The sequence below is a fragment of the Cricetulus griseus genome, chromosome 8, assembly GCF_003668045.3.
Source record: "Cricetulus griseus strain 17A/GY chromosome 8, alternate assembly CriGri-PICRH-1.0, whole genome shotgun sequence".
Classification (NCBI taxonomy): domain Eukaryota; kingdom Metazoa; phylum Chordata; class Mammalia; order Rodentia; family Cricetidae; genus Cricetulus; species Cricetulus griseus.
This window is the reverse complement of record NC_048601.1, coordinates 66,817,054-66,832,119: the sequence shown is the minus strand read 5'-3', so window position 1 is coordinate 66,832,119 and position 15,066 is coordinate 66,817,054.

The following is a 15,066-nucleotide window of genomic DNA, read 5'->3' as shown; positions in this document are numbered from 1 at the left end:
TTCCACCTGTACCCCTGCCAGGAGCCATCAGTTGTGGAGAGTTACACTTCAGCATCCCCATCGCAATTATGATTGTGTTCTCCTTGATGGCTTTCTCTCTAGGATGTCACTTTTTATTTGTGTGTTGTGGAGTGACAGGGGTTGGAGTGGAGGTAAAGTTTGCCAAAGAGTCTTTTTATGTTCCTTTCACAGCTGTGCTCTGTAGTCAGCAACATCACAGCAAGAGTAGCTTCCTTGCCCTTCATAGTCAGGAGGATCATGGATCATAGGCTTCCACATGGCTTCTGACAACAGCAGGTGCCACAAGCATCCACTGGTCATTGGCATCAGCCAGCGCCAAGGACCACTGCCTTGTCTCCCATGGCAGTAATGCCCATGGACATCTGACATGGTCCTTTGCCTAATCAGTGGCCTCTGACCTGCATGGCCTCCACTTAGGAATAAGTATGGACCAAGTAGATACCTCAGGGAGGTCAAATCCAACAAATGAACCACTACTCATCTCAAGCATCCTGTTGCTGGGAACAGCTAGTTGATCATGCTTCTGGGAAGCTTTTTGGGGGGGAATGAGTCCACTCAAGCTCCAGCTTGTTGCACCATTCTATGGAGTCCAGTAGGTAACCACCTGCTTCTCTATAAACCACAGCATTCTCTCACATCTGTTGCAGACATCAAGTCTCCAGTGTGACACATACCATTCTGCTCCTCCCACATCTCCATCAGAAGTATTTCATAATGGCATCAGAAGCTGCATTGTGTTACACAATGTAACCTTTCGCCCAAACAGCCATACATGTTCATTGCAATGTGTCATTGGTCTGTTTCAAGGACTCTGGCTTCTGCTACACAATCAAGACTGGATCATCACTGGGAGTCATCTCAGACATTGTGATGTTGCAGAGAGTCATGGAGATCCTGTGGCTATGCTTCACAGAATCAGCCCCCTTATGTTCTCTAGAAACTCATAAATGAGATAAATATTGTAGGCCAACTCAAAGGCCTGGATCTGGTTCTGAACGATAGCTGACTTGGTAAGCCAACAGTCACCATTACACCTGCTGCCATACTGTGCCCAGCAAGGGACAGGGTCAGCTCTCCCACCTTGGTTATTTTGGTTATTGTTTCCTTTCTCTTTTATCTTATTATGCTGAATTACCAAGTCAGCTATCGTTCAGATATACATTTAACATGTTCCGTGTAAAAGGAATTTGGACCTCTTTTTTATTGTTATGTCAAGACTGATGTGTCAAAATTTAAATGTTGCACTTATACATTATCTTTATTTTCTAATTAAAGTTCTTGCATATAATTTCCTTTACCCCATATGTATTAATTTGTTATTTTATGCAATTCTCAAAACCTCTGTGAAGTAGATGTGAGGTTCACTGCAATACATGAGTGCCATTGCTCTCTTAATTGCAGACTGCTTCTTCTTTCTCATTCTTGGCTTCTGGGTTTCCTTCCTTTCCTGTATGTTACATGGTTCTGTCTTTTATTGCTCAGATAACAATTTGTTTCATCACCGTGCTTCTGATTATTTGAAGACTGTTTTCCATAATTTGTGTTGTTTTATTCAAAATTGGTTTATTAGGAAGAGTTTTGAATTAGTGGCATGTTATAACATAAAATTGATTTTGAAGCAAAAGTTTCACCCAAATTAGAGTAGCACAATTTTGTTTTCAGTATATGGGAGAAAGTCTGCAGTAATGCCTTTTAGGTGTTTATTTGACTCACTATCCCACTATGTTAAAAGAAGTCCCCAGTCCTTAATTATTGTATACCTTATGATAAATGGGGGAAATAGCATACTAGTACACAAGTTGACTTTAGACATTTGTTATCTCTCAGTTATTTCCAAAATGATAAAGTGAATTATTTCCCTTGAAATTACGGCAAGCAAGTGTCAGCATCTGCAAAGATAATTTAATCTAGTCACAACATTAAATTTGACACTACTTGAATATTATTCCCCACCTATAAAATGGATGAACTTATAATGATCACCCCAGATTACTTGGATCCATTCTGCAGTCTGACACAAAGTATGTAATCTTCAGCAAGTAACTTGCCCTTCCACTGTAGGATCCTCTGCTACAGTATATTAAAGCGATGACACCAAAAAGGAAAGACTAAATCCTTTTCCACAGGAACTTGCTAAATATTTAGTGCATTATTTTTCATTACATGAAGGTGAAGTATGCCCTCCACAGGTCATTAACCTGTAATAGTGCTTCTTCCCTCTGGTTCCTAGCATCATATATATATATATATATATATATATATATATATATATGATTAGCTTGCATCAAAGTGTTCTTTACCACAGTGCCATTCCCCTATCATTGACAAGAGAGAAATGTCAAAAAGTGAAGAATATTCTTGGTACCAGGTGAAAAGAATGTCCACCCTATCTCAATCTTCAAATGTACTAAGCCTTCTCTATATGTTATAGCATTACTTTCAAAGTTTATTCGATGGCACCTTCTAAAATATTCATAGATTAACATAAGAATAAGCAGGGGGTTTTGAAAGAAAAATGAGATCAGAACTCTGAGGACTTCCTGGGGCTTTTCAAAATCTTTTTAAAGAAAATAATTTCCAACACGACACCTTCACAGACAGCTGGTCTACCTCCCACTTTTTCTCTGTCTGTACTTGAAAGCTATTGCTAGTACAGGATACAGGTATCTTCTGTTCAGAGTGTAGTGTCACTTAGCAACTATTCTATCTACTTATTTTCTCTCAAAACTGAGAGTGACTATAGAGTTCTTTCATATACTCTAATATTTATTTACTGCTGAGTTCTTTGTCTTGAATCAAAACTTAAAAATATCAGTGTATATGTGAAGAACTACCGTCATTTAATGTTATCATATAATTCTTCAAAATATATATATATATATATATATATATATATATATATATAGTATTGTATTTACTGCACTCAGGTAGGACCACACATCTTATAGTGGTTACGATTGTGTAACTATATATGAAGTGATACAATTCTGGAGCAAAGCTAGCAATTAAGAATGGAAATACCACAATGCTTTCTATTCTTCTCTATCGTCAGTCACTTTGTCTGTGATAAGCTTCTCACCCCCTCTCTTTTTTATTGCTAGGCAATAATGACAGGAATAGTAGACTTGCAAGTCTAGAATAGGCATGAAAGATGAATTCTTTGTTTTCTAGGTATGTGAGACAATGGCTTTATACTTCCCTGTAGGAAGCTTATCTTGTTCCACCTGATACAATCTGTACTTTTCCTTTTCATTTGCACCAATCTTGGCAAGCTATATTAAGACTGTCAAGACATCAGACTTCCACTTGACTTCTTATCTGACAGCATCATTTCCATGTAGCATGTTTTATTTAACCTTTTCAGCATCTTAAAACAATCTCTTTATTTTGGATGTAAACTTTGATTTTCTTTTCAAGATTTTTATCAGCTAAATTGTCTTCAGGCTGTCATAGTCCCTTGTAATCTTACTTCTGCAAGCCGCTAAAGAAGTCTGTATTATTTTGCTAAGCAATACAAAATATCTTCTTCGACATGTTGAAAGGTGCACAGCCTTTTATGTGCATCTAAAATGATTTTTCCACAAACTATGCTTATGAAGCATTTTTCAAAGTTCTTTGAGGTTGGTTGTCCCCAATTTCACTTTGGTCTACCTGCCATTGTTGGGTGATGTTTCACACCAATACTGTCAAATAAGTAACAATACATCATGTCTAACGGTAAATGGCTTTAGGAGTGTATTTCTGACAATAAAACCTGAAATGTGGTCAAATCAAAGATTCTGTGACCTTTGATTCAAGAGCTGATCAATCAAATACTTGTGATAATTTTGTACTCATAACTTCAATCATGTAGATACAAGCTGAATCATTTTTAGTTGAAAAACAAATTAAGCTATTTTTAGAGGCTGATTGGTGTTTGAGTGTGTAGAAGTAACCAATAGGATTGACAGGTGTATGACAAATTGTGTGCCTAGTGGTCAGTCCAGCAAAAGTAACTGTGAGATAACCAATTATACCTAGTCTCCCCTCATTATACTTCATATTTTAAGTAATTACTTTTGTTAGACAAAGTCTCACTGTCTAGCCCCAGTTGACCCAAAACTTCCTATAAGACTAGGCTGATCGCAAACTCTCAGAGACCCTCCTGCTTCTCCAACTCAATTTCTGACTTTAAATCCCTGTGTCACCATGCCCAGTATATTCAAAGTTCCAAATTATATTAAATTTGCATGCAGTTATCTCACACAAAGGGAGTATTGGGGTAAAGAGAGTTGTGTGTGTGTGTATGTGTGTGTGTGTAGTGTTAAGAGTTTATTTTTATATATTTGTAGATGTTATGAATATGAGGAATATAGGCAGGATCATGGGAAATATTAGACAGGATTAAGGAAAGTCTTACATTAGTATGATTAATATGAAAATAAATTTATTATGCTTTTTATCTATAGGTTTAGTATTCAAAACTATGATATTAAAAATAAAATGGTGATTTATTTTCTACCAAGTTATAGAAAGAGCAGCTTCCATGGTATCTCAGAATGTGTCAAGATATTCTACTTGTTCCCCTCCTCAAAAGGGTCAGTTACTTTGGTCTTAAACATTCTATGTCAATAATTCCTTGAACTTCATCATTTTTGGACTTGTGTATTCAATTTTGATACCATAAAACCAATGGCCAATGGCTCTCCTGAAGTTAGTCAATATAAAAAAGGTCAATATATATATATATATATATATATATATATATAGAGAGAGAGAGAGAGAGAGAGAGAGAGAGGTTTCTGTTGAGTGGATCATTTTCATGCTACTCTTTGGCTTAGTATTTAGGTTCAAGGGCTGATAAACTTCCACATTTATAGTTTGTTTTTTTTTTGGAAAAGACTGCAGTATTAAGTTATGATCTGAAAATTCAACTGAAGTAGTATTTTAATTTACATTTCTTATAAGCACAAAAAAGAAAAATGATAAAGAAAGAAAGAAAAAGCAACAACAACAAACCCAAACTAGCTGTACTGCTATATTCTTATTAAATTCCTTAGGGTTTGTATTGTTGTGTTGAAACATCATGACCAAGACAGTTTAGGGAGGAAAGAGTTTATTTCAGTTTAGGCTTTGAGGTAACAGTTGATCTCCTAGGGAAGTCAAGTCAGAAAATAAAACAGGGCATGAATCTGGGGGCAAGAACTGAAACTGGCCATGAAAGAGTGCTGCTTAATGGCTTGCTCCCCGTGACATTCTGGGCCTAATTTCTCATAGAAACCGGGACCACCAGCCCAGTAATAGTACCACTCAAGTTTGGCTGGTCCCTGACCTATCAATTTCTGATTAAGAAAATGCCCTACTCACTTGCATACAGGCCATTCTTATGAAGGCATTTTTGTATTGATCTTCATTCCTCACAGAAGGCTTCATTCTGTGGCAAGTCTACATGAAACTATTCAGCACATCTGTAATAACACAAAGTATGATATGACAATCACAAACTCTGAAAGCTGGAAGTTTCTTCTTTACCTTCTTATTAAAATTATGTTTAAGTTTTTAATTTTTCATGTATTTGTGTTCTTGTATGAGCTTTTGTGCAAATGAGTAAAGGTTCCCTTGCTTTCAGAAGAGAGTGTAGGATCTTCTGTAGCTCGAGTCACAGATAATTGGCATCTGTATGACATGGGTGCTGGAAATTAGACTTGGGTCCTCTGCAAGAGCATTTCTCCTGAGTATTCTGGTGCCTTCCTATACATTTATTATTTAAAAAAAAAACAAACACATAAAAAATCACAGGATGTCTAATATATGTTGCCTGTAATATCTTTCTCTAAGTGATATTTACAGTTACATTGTGTAATCAGGTAGGGAAACTCTTCCTCAATAAAAAGGTTTTTTCATGACAACACCCCATTTTTCTAATGTTTTGTTCATTTCCAATACCAGAGGGAATTTTAATTGATTATCTTTTCCATCCTACACATAGAAGCAGATGCACCAGCAACATTGCCAAGTTAAAAACAGCAAAACACAGCAAATGTGTTAAAAAATAGTTGTGGTTAGTGCTTATTTGTGTTTGTAAAACTCATTCTACAAATTTATAGATTTATTAATTATTCTTTAAGGATTTTGGTATGTTATTCTCTTATTACAGATTAAGACATGACTGGTCAGTCTTATACCTGTACTGTGTTTGATACACAACGATTAAAAAACCTCGATCTAATAAATTGAGTATATATCTCTCTGCCTCATTTTACTTGGTTCCTCATTTTTTTTCGGACATGAAACAGTAGAGGTGTGTGTGTGTTCCCATGTGTAGGTGTGTGTGTGTGTGTGTGTGTGTGTGTGTGTGTGTGTGTGTGTGTGTGTGCATGTTTGTACTGTGTGTGTGTATGTGCTGTGTTTTCTGGTGTGTATTTGTGCAGGTATCTCTGTGTGTGTTTGTGATGTGTGTTTTTCTGTGTATGTACGCGGGTATTTGTGTGTGTGTGTGTGTGTGTGTGTGTGTGTGTGTGTGTGTGTACAGGCATGTGTGTGTGTTTGCTCCTGTGTATGTGCAGGGATGTGTGAGTGTGTGTGTGTGTGTGTGTGTGTGTGTGTGTGTGTGTGTGTGTGCATGTTTGTGCTGTGTGTGTTCCTGTGTGTACAACTATGTGTCTGTATGTGTGTATGTGCTGTGTCTTCTGGTGTGTATATGTGCAGGTATCTCCCTGTGTGTGTGTGTGATGTGTGTGTTTCTCTGTGTGTGCGCAGGTGTTTGTGTGTGTGTGTGTGTGTGTGTGTGTGTGTGTGTGTGTGTGTGTGTATGTGTGTGTGTACAGGCATGTGTGTGTGTTTGCTCCTGTGTGTGTTCAGGAATGTGTGTGCATGTTTGTGTTGTCTGTGTTCCTGTGTGTATGCCTGTGCTTGGATTGTCTTCACCTGCTGGGTGCTGCTGTCTTTCTTTGTAGAATACTGGAAATGAATTTATGTAACAGCACAGTCTTCACAGCTGAACCCCTCTCTTGTGTTTCTTTACACTTTTTTCATAGCATCTCCTTGGCAGCTTACCAGTGATGAATGCCAGTATGGTGAGCCTTTGACAGTGTCTTCAATTTTCCTTTTTACCTTTCTTTCTCTCCCTTTCCTCCCCTGACAAAATTGATCCTCACTAAACAAAATAAAATAAAAAGCAGGTTGATGAATCAAAAGTGGGTTTAGCTTTAATAATTTACTATGTACTTTTATGGCAAGCCTTTTAATGATGCTTAATTTTCCTAATGCTTTTAATCCTCTGTAAGAAAAATGTTGATAATGCTACACATTATTGTATTTGAGGGAGGGATATGCTCTTGCAAGTAATTGCTTAATTACTTTAGTGGGTTGTGTGCTGCCGGCTTAATGTGCTGCTCCATCTGTTTCCTTAATTTATTGAATTGATGCCATTTGACAAAAGAGCAAATGGAAGTCACAGGAGAGGGAGAAGATGACAGGTCACAAGTCTGAGTCTGGGGAGGAGGATAAGTCACAGGCCTGAGGCATTTGGGGATGTAAGATGCATCAGAAACTTAAGTCAACAGCTTGGTGTGTTAAGTTCCTAGCCTTCAATGCTGAATTGTGATGTTTTAATTCTTCCTCTTGTCAATTTTTCTCAAGTGTGTCTAGAAAGCATTAGCCATTCTCAGTTATAAAATTAGAATGAGATTCTACTTAGCTTATAGAAAGTGGACCTTCTCAGGTACGACAGTCTTTAATAGGTAGGGAGGTAGAAATGAAACAGATCATGGATTGCAATAATTAATCACATTACATTTTATAGATTTATTATACTTGTATGTGTATGTATCCATCTGTGTATGGCATATTTGTGGATGTGAACTCAGAGCCAGAAGAAGGTGTCAAATGCCCTGGAGCTGTAATTAGAATTGTAGTGACTGCTCAGATTCGGTACTGAAAACTAAACTCAGGTCTCTTGGATGATCAGTAAGAACTCTTAACAGCTCAGCCATCTGTCCAGCTCAAAGTACCTTTACTTTATGGTGTCAAGTAAATGCAGGAAACATACCTCAGGAAAGTCTTAATGATTCTTTGTCTTGTACTTGGTAACTTTACCTTGACTAATGCCTAACTCTTTTTTCCTTTTCTACTGAGTGCTCTTAAAATTAACCCCATTTTCTGCTAACAGGGTTGAAACACTTTTCTCTTATACTACTTCGATCCTTCATGATCAGGGTAAGAGTAGAATTGATTCTCATTTGTAGGATGACTTTTCAGTTTCACTAAGGCTGGACTCAAACTTTCCTCTTCTCTCTAAAGCAGCATGATGACTCTTCTGCCTGGTATGTTACATCTTTGGTTCCATAGCAAGCTCTACCCTATTTAGGACTGATAAGGTCTGATTGCATTCAATGAAGTACAAGCATTTTCAGTTTGTATACACTTTCCAGTTGTTTGGGTTGTGAGTCCAGAGCCACTTGTGTGAGCTACATTTTAACTGAATTCACAGTTTTGAACATAAACTTCAGACCTGGATGATTTGGAACAAACCCTTATAGTATCAAACCAAAGCTATACATTTAAGCAAAGGTATTTCATGGTTCTAGGTCCACATTAATATCTGTTAATTTAAGACCATACACTTTCAAATTGTTTCTGGTATGATATTTTTGAATATCTTTTAGTACTTTTATACTTTTATGCTTTTATACTTTTAGTACAATAGTTTATATTAAATACCTTCTTTAGAAATGATGACTTATATATATGAATAGTTCCACAGGAGTCATTGAAGTAATTTTATAAGCTGGAAATATAATATTATCCCTCCATCCTCCAAGGAACTCAAAATTTAAATGCACAATAGTAAATACTTCTGAATGTTATTGAATGGTCATTTACTCAGTTTGTTCATAGCATGAAGACACGGAAATTTTCAAGAGTTTAGAAACTAAGTTGTATAAGAAAAGCCAATTGTGAGAAAGATGTAATCATGAATTCTTCAATAAGCTCAAAACTATAGTATCAACATAAAAAGTAGATACATAGAGATGGAAACGGAATGAAAAGATAAGAATGAGAAAATTGGAGACATGAAAACAGGATAGGAAAAGCAGTAGAGAGAAGAGAAGTGTAGGGAGGAAGGATAGATTAAAGGAGTTGGCACTTTAAGCTAAAGTGAGGCAACTTTACCTTTTCTGGCAGAACTGACACACTAATTATACCAGTAAAAATGAAATCGGTTCTGTATTCTCACAGCATTTGTGGCACTATTGCATCAGTCTATCTTGTGTGGAGGTTTTTGTGATATGTGGTGGAATTTGTAACTAGATAGCATTTATTATTGCTTAATTCCTTTTGGTAGTATGCTAAGAGACATCCAGTACTGTGAAAATTCAAGTCATTATAGGTGGAGAATCTAGTTGGGTAACATATCCATGGTCAGTGTTATAAGTAGATGTTGTCTTCAGCAATATGGAATTACCGTCAAGTTGTTGAAGGTAACCAATAGGCTTGGTAATAGCTTAGGGTGTTTGTGGATGGGGAAGTCATGCAAAGCCTTTATCTAACAAGCTAACAGGATGTAACACATTTCTTGTACTGGAGGTTTCATTTGGTACCAAAAAATGTCTCATTGTTGAATTTTATGTATCATGAAGGTGATGAGACCTAGATTTCTTTCATCAATTCATACATTTAAGGAGATTCTAAATCAAGGGAAGATTATTAATATTGAATTCCCCTCCTCTTATTCTCTACTTTACCCTTTACCTTTACTAAAGGGATAACTTTGTCATCCCTTTAGTAATAAAATGATTAATGATACCCATAGATTAATGCAACACACAAAATTCATCAGGGAAGATTTTTATTACAGTGGATGGCAATTAGCACAGAACACCACACTAAGGAAAAGGTGTAGAGAATGAAAAACGTTGGAGCACTAAGCCCTAATTATGAATTCTTAAATCAAACCCATTCTCCCAAACTCAGGTATCTATTTGGAAGAGGAGACAGAAAGATTGTAAGAGCCCGAGGGAATAGATGACAATGAGAAAATGACATCATTTAAATACAACAGGACTGATACATTGAGCTGAAAATTACTGTGACAGAATACTCAGGGCTTGAACAGGTTCAAACCAGCAACACCCTAGCAATGAGATGAGGAAATGGACACAATGCTCCACTGGCAATGAAACTCTTTGTAATTAATTTCTGTTTAGAAAGTGAAGATTGGTTTTATCCGATGGAGTTTCATTGAGTTCATCAACCACAGTAAGGCCAGACCTGTTACGATAAATCTTTCCGCCATAAGCCAACAAGTGCCACAGCCATGTGAGCTCTCTATGCCAGTTGCCCACCTGAGTTAGGGCCCAAAATAATTCATAGAGAGACTTATATTAGGTGCAATTCTGCTTGGCCAATGACTAGGATTCTCATCTGTTAGCTCAGTCTCAATTATCATACAGCTATATATTTTATAAGATTTATCTTATCGGATGCCTTATTGGTGTCCCTCCTTGCCGGTGGATCACATCCTGCCGCTTGGAGGAAGAACAGAGGGGGAAAAAGGGACACTTCCTGTTTTCCTTGCTAAATATGAGTCTCCTTCCTATGTCACTTCCTGCCTGGAATACCACTTCTCCACTACATTTCCCAGACTCCTCTTTGACTCCTAGGCCTACCTAAATTGTTGCCATTGGCCAAACAGTATTTTATTCAAAAATCAATAAGATAAACATACACAGAAGTATATTCCCCATCATCTCCTCTTTTCTGTCTAAATAAAATGAAGGACAACTTATCTTTTACAATAACTGAAGAAAACTATAACCATAACTATCTGTCTTCAACTCTATCAAGACCACAGAAGGAAAATATATAAACTCTAGAATTGACAGGACATCTTGCTACCTTGACTGTCACCCAAAGTTCCTCTGTAACATGGGGGCATCTATCTTCAGGCCTTAGGCCACAGTGTGTCTACAATTCTCCATTTCAAAAGGAACCCTTCAGTACTGTCTTCTAAGTTTAGCAGTCACTTTCTTGTGGGTCCTGAATGACCAGTTTATACAGCAACAAACAGTCCAGACAAGAGCAGTTTCTTGCCCAAATGATTAATCTTGCCATGTTGAAAGCAAACTCTAACAAGTTTCTTCGATGTCCATCCTTCCTTCTGACAGAATTGGTGTGCCAGGAGCAGTTGTGTCTCACTGCCAGGAAAAACCCTAAAACATTTAAATGCCATATTTCTGTATGTCTTTGAAAGTTTTGAAGAATACCTAAACATCTCAAATACATCTCTGTAAATCTAGAAAACCTAACTAACCTAATTATAAGTTCTGACTATTATAGGTAAAATATCTATATCAACACAATACCTAAACAAGAGTACACATATACATATCACAAAATTGACCTTAAAGTTGTATCAATAAATGAAAATCCATACAAATGCAAAGTATTCATTCCTATATACTATTCCCCTTCTTCTTTCTTTAAAAAGAGATTGACTATGCTCATTATCATTTATAATCAACCCCTTGTAATTAAAACCAAGTATTTATAAACAATATTTGGGAATATGGGCGATGTTGTTTCTAAACTGCTTCCTGCTGATTGGGGGCAATGTTCTTACCGATGGAATCACAGAAATCTGACCAAGTCCTTGTTTTTTGTAGTCTGTAAGGCTATATCATCTCAGCTTCAGGGGGTCTTGCTTGATCAAACCATATTAGTCTGGGATGAATCCACAGCTTTTCATTTTCTGTGGAAATACAAGCAAAACCTTTATTTCTAAGTAGCCTATCTTTAAACTTAAATTTTGAAGTTAGAGCATTTTTAAAATGTATAAATTGGATTAATTTAGTAGCATTTATAATCAAATTATTTTAACAGCAGTAAGTCTTTCCTCAGCAATCAAACAATTTAAAGACAACAATATGGCAAATAGTATCCAGATTCTCTGTGTATTTTCCATCTCTGTGGCTATTTTATTACTTTATTTTTACTTTCTTTCATTTCTTTTTTCCTGAGACAGGGTTTCTCTGTGGAAATCCACCTGCCTTGTTTCCTTTGGCAAATCCTAGCAGTGTGTGCCACCACAACCAGCTACTCTATTTCCTCCTGTTATTTTTTCTCACACAAGCCTACATATATTTTTGAACACAGTGTAAACCTTTAGAGGTTTTCTTTATCTGTATCTGTCTTTATCATCTTGGGCATGCCGAGTCAAAACCCCAGAATCACCGGAATGGCACAAGCATATGGAAGTTGCTCCAATACCCCGCAGTGGCCGGACAGGGCAGGCTGAGGCAGCAGGTTTCCCTCTTTCTCAGGGAACCTTGGGGTATGGAGTCATCCTGATCACTGACACCAGATAAGGTGGGAAATTTCCTGTACAGAGCCAAGTAGAAATATAAGGGTATTTAATGGGGAAAACCCTTATGTACAGAGCGACCTAGCCAGCCGGCATGGCAGCAGTCTGTACAGCAAGCCGAAAAGTCCAAACCAAAAGTGCCCAGCCACCTGAACCTCTCAATCTATGTCACCCTGACCATGCCCTTGCAGGTGTGGTCAAGCACACCTGTAGCCAGCCACTAAGCAGGCATGGCTACAGGTTCCCCTACAAAGACCCATGCCCAGGTGTCAGCAAAATATATATTCCATGCTTATTTGGGGAGAGTGTGCTTCTGATATTTTTTGGTGTTTGTGTCTTATTGGTTTTTGTTGTTTTTACTGTCTGTTTTCTTTGATCTCTGTGTTTGGTAGGTAGGAAGGAAAGCATGATATGGAAGGGTTTGGAAAAGAGGAAGAATGCGATCAAAATGTATTTTGTCAAAGACATGGGTATAGTAAAACAAAACTCAAGTCTAAATGGTTCAAAGACCACAATATAAGTCCATCCACACTGAACTTCATAGAAGTGAAAGTGGGAAATACATTTCAATGCATGGCACAAGAGCCAATTTACTAAATAAAACCCAGTAGCCCAGACGAGAGCAACAATTAATAAATGGGACCTCCTGAAACTGAGAAGATTCTGTAAACAAAGAATATGGACATCAGGTCCCCTACAGAATGGGAAAAGATCTTCCCTAACCCCACATCTCATAGAGAACTGATCTCCAAAATATAAAAAGAACTCCATAAACTACACATTAATTTGCCAAATAATATAATTAAAAAATGGGTTCAGATCTAAAGAGAAAATTCTCAACAGAACAATCTCTCAAATGTTGGAAGGAAACTTAAGGAAATGTTCAACATTCTTAATCATCAGGGAAATGCAAATCAAAACCACTCTGAGTTTCCACCTTACACAGATCAGAATGGATGGCTTAGATCAAAACACAAATGACAGCAACTTTGTACAGCTGATGTGCACATGGACACATCAGTTTATGAGAGTGTTAGTGGGGAGGAAGACAATGGGAAAAGTGATGTAACAATTCTATAATCTGAAAAAATTAAGATTTAAAAAGTATATTATATCTAAAATTATTCTTCTTTTTCCTTTTAGGAATAGATCCATACATAAGTATAAAATAGGCATTTTTCTTTCTTTTTATCTTTCCTTTGTTAATTTTTAAACTTCATATAAGAAACAATCTCATTTTACAAAACAATCCAGTTCCCTCTCACTCCCATGCCCCCCACCAACTCTCCATCAATTTCCTTTCTTCTCCCCAGGGAGAATGAGGATTTTCATGGAGGATCATTAAAGTATGCAACATCATTTGGGGCAAGACCTAGGTCCTCTCCATGTGTCTAGGCTGAAAGAGTATCCATCCCTCCATGGAAAGTGGGTTCCCAAAGTCCATTTGTACTATAGGGATAAATACTGATCTACTACCAGAGGACCCATAGAATGCATAGGCCTCCTAAGTGACCCCCATGGTCAGGGAGCATATAAAATAGTCATCAGTCTCATTACGGGGGAAGGGCAATTAAGTTAGCCTCTCCACTATTGCTTAGATTGTTATTTGGTGTCATTCTTGTAGATCTCTGGACAATTCCCTATTGCCAGATTAAACCTAGAATGGATCCCTCTATTAAATTATCTCCTTTCTTGCTCTCCTCTATTTTTCTCCTGACTCAATCTTCCTACTGTTATATGTCCTTCTCCCACCTCATCTCTGATTCTCTTTCTCCTAACTCACTCTCCCCTTCCCCATGTTCCCAATCACTCTGAGATTTCATTTTGACTTTCTCAGAATTGGTAGCATCTAAACCACCAAGGACCAATTATGCTAGAGAGGATGTGGAGAAAGGGGAACAATCCTCCACTGCTGGTGGGAGTACAAACTTGTACAACCACTTTGGAAACCAGTAAGGCAGTTCCTCAGGAAAATGGGAATCGGTCTACCACAAAATCCAGCAATTCCAATCTTAGGCATATACACAAAGGATTTGAATTTATACGATGAAGACATCTGTTCAACTATGTCCATTGCAGCATCATTCATAATATCCAGAACCTGGAAGCAACCTAGATGCATGTAAATGAAGAATGGATAAAGAAATATGGTACATTATCATATTGGAGTACCACTCAGTGGAAAAAGAAAACATTGGAATCTTAAAATAAATCAGGCAAAAGGATGGAGGCAGTAGAAACCATCCTGAGTGAGGTAACCCAATCACAAAAGACAAACATGGTGTGCACTCACTCATATATAGATACTAGACAGAGAGTTAAGGACTACCATCTTGCAATACACTCCTCCAGAAAAGCTAGGAAATGAGCAGGACCCTAAGATATTCATACATGGTCCACAGAAAGGGAAAGGTACATGAGGTCATGAGGAAAATTATTCTTCTATACAAATATTTTTAAATTTTTAGTTTTGTCTCTTAAGTATCACATAAATTGAAATAGTAAGTATTTGATAAAAGTATGGCGTCATATTTTTAAAGACTCAGCTGAGAAGCTGAGGCAGCAAATTAGAAGTCCTTTCCTGAAAAAGAAGATAAGAAAGAAAGAGAGAAAGGAATCGCCATGCAGATTTCCAAAGTGGCTGTATGAGTTTGCACTCCCACCAGCAGTGGAGGACTGTTCCCCTTTCTACAGCATAAACT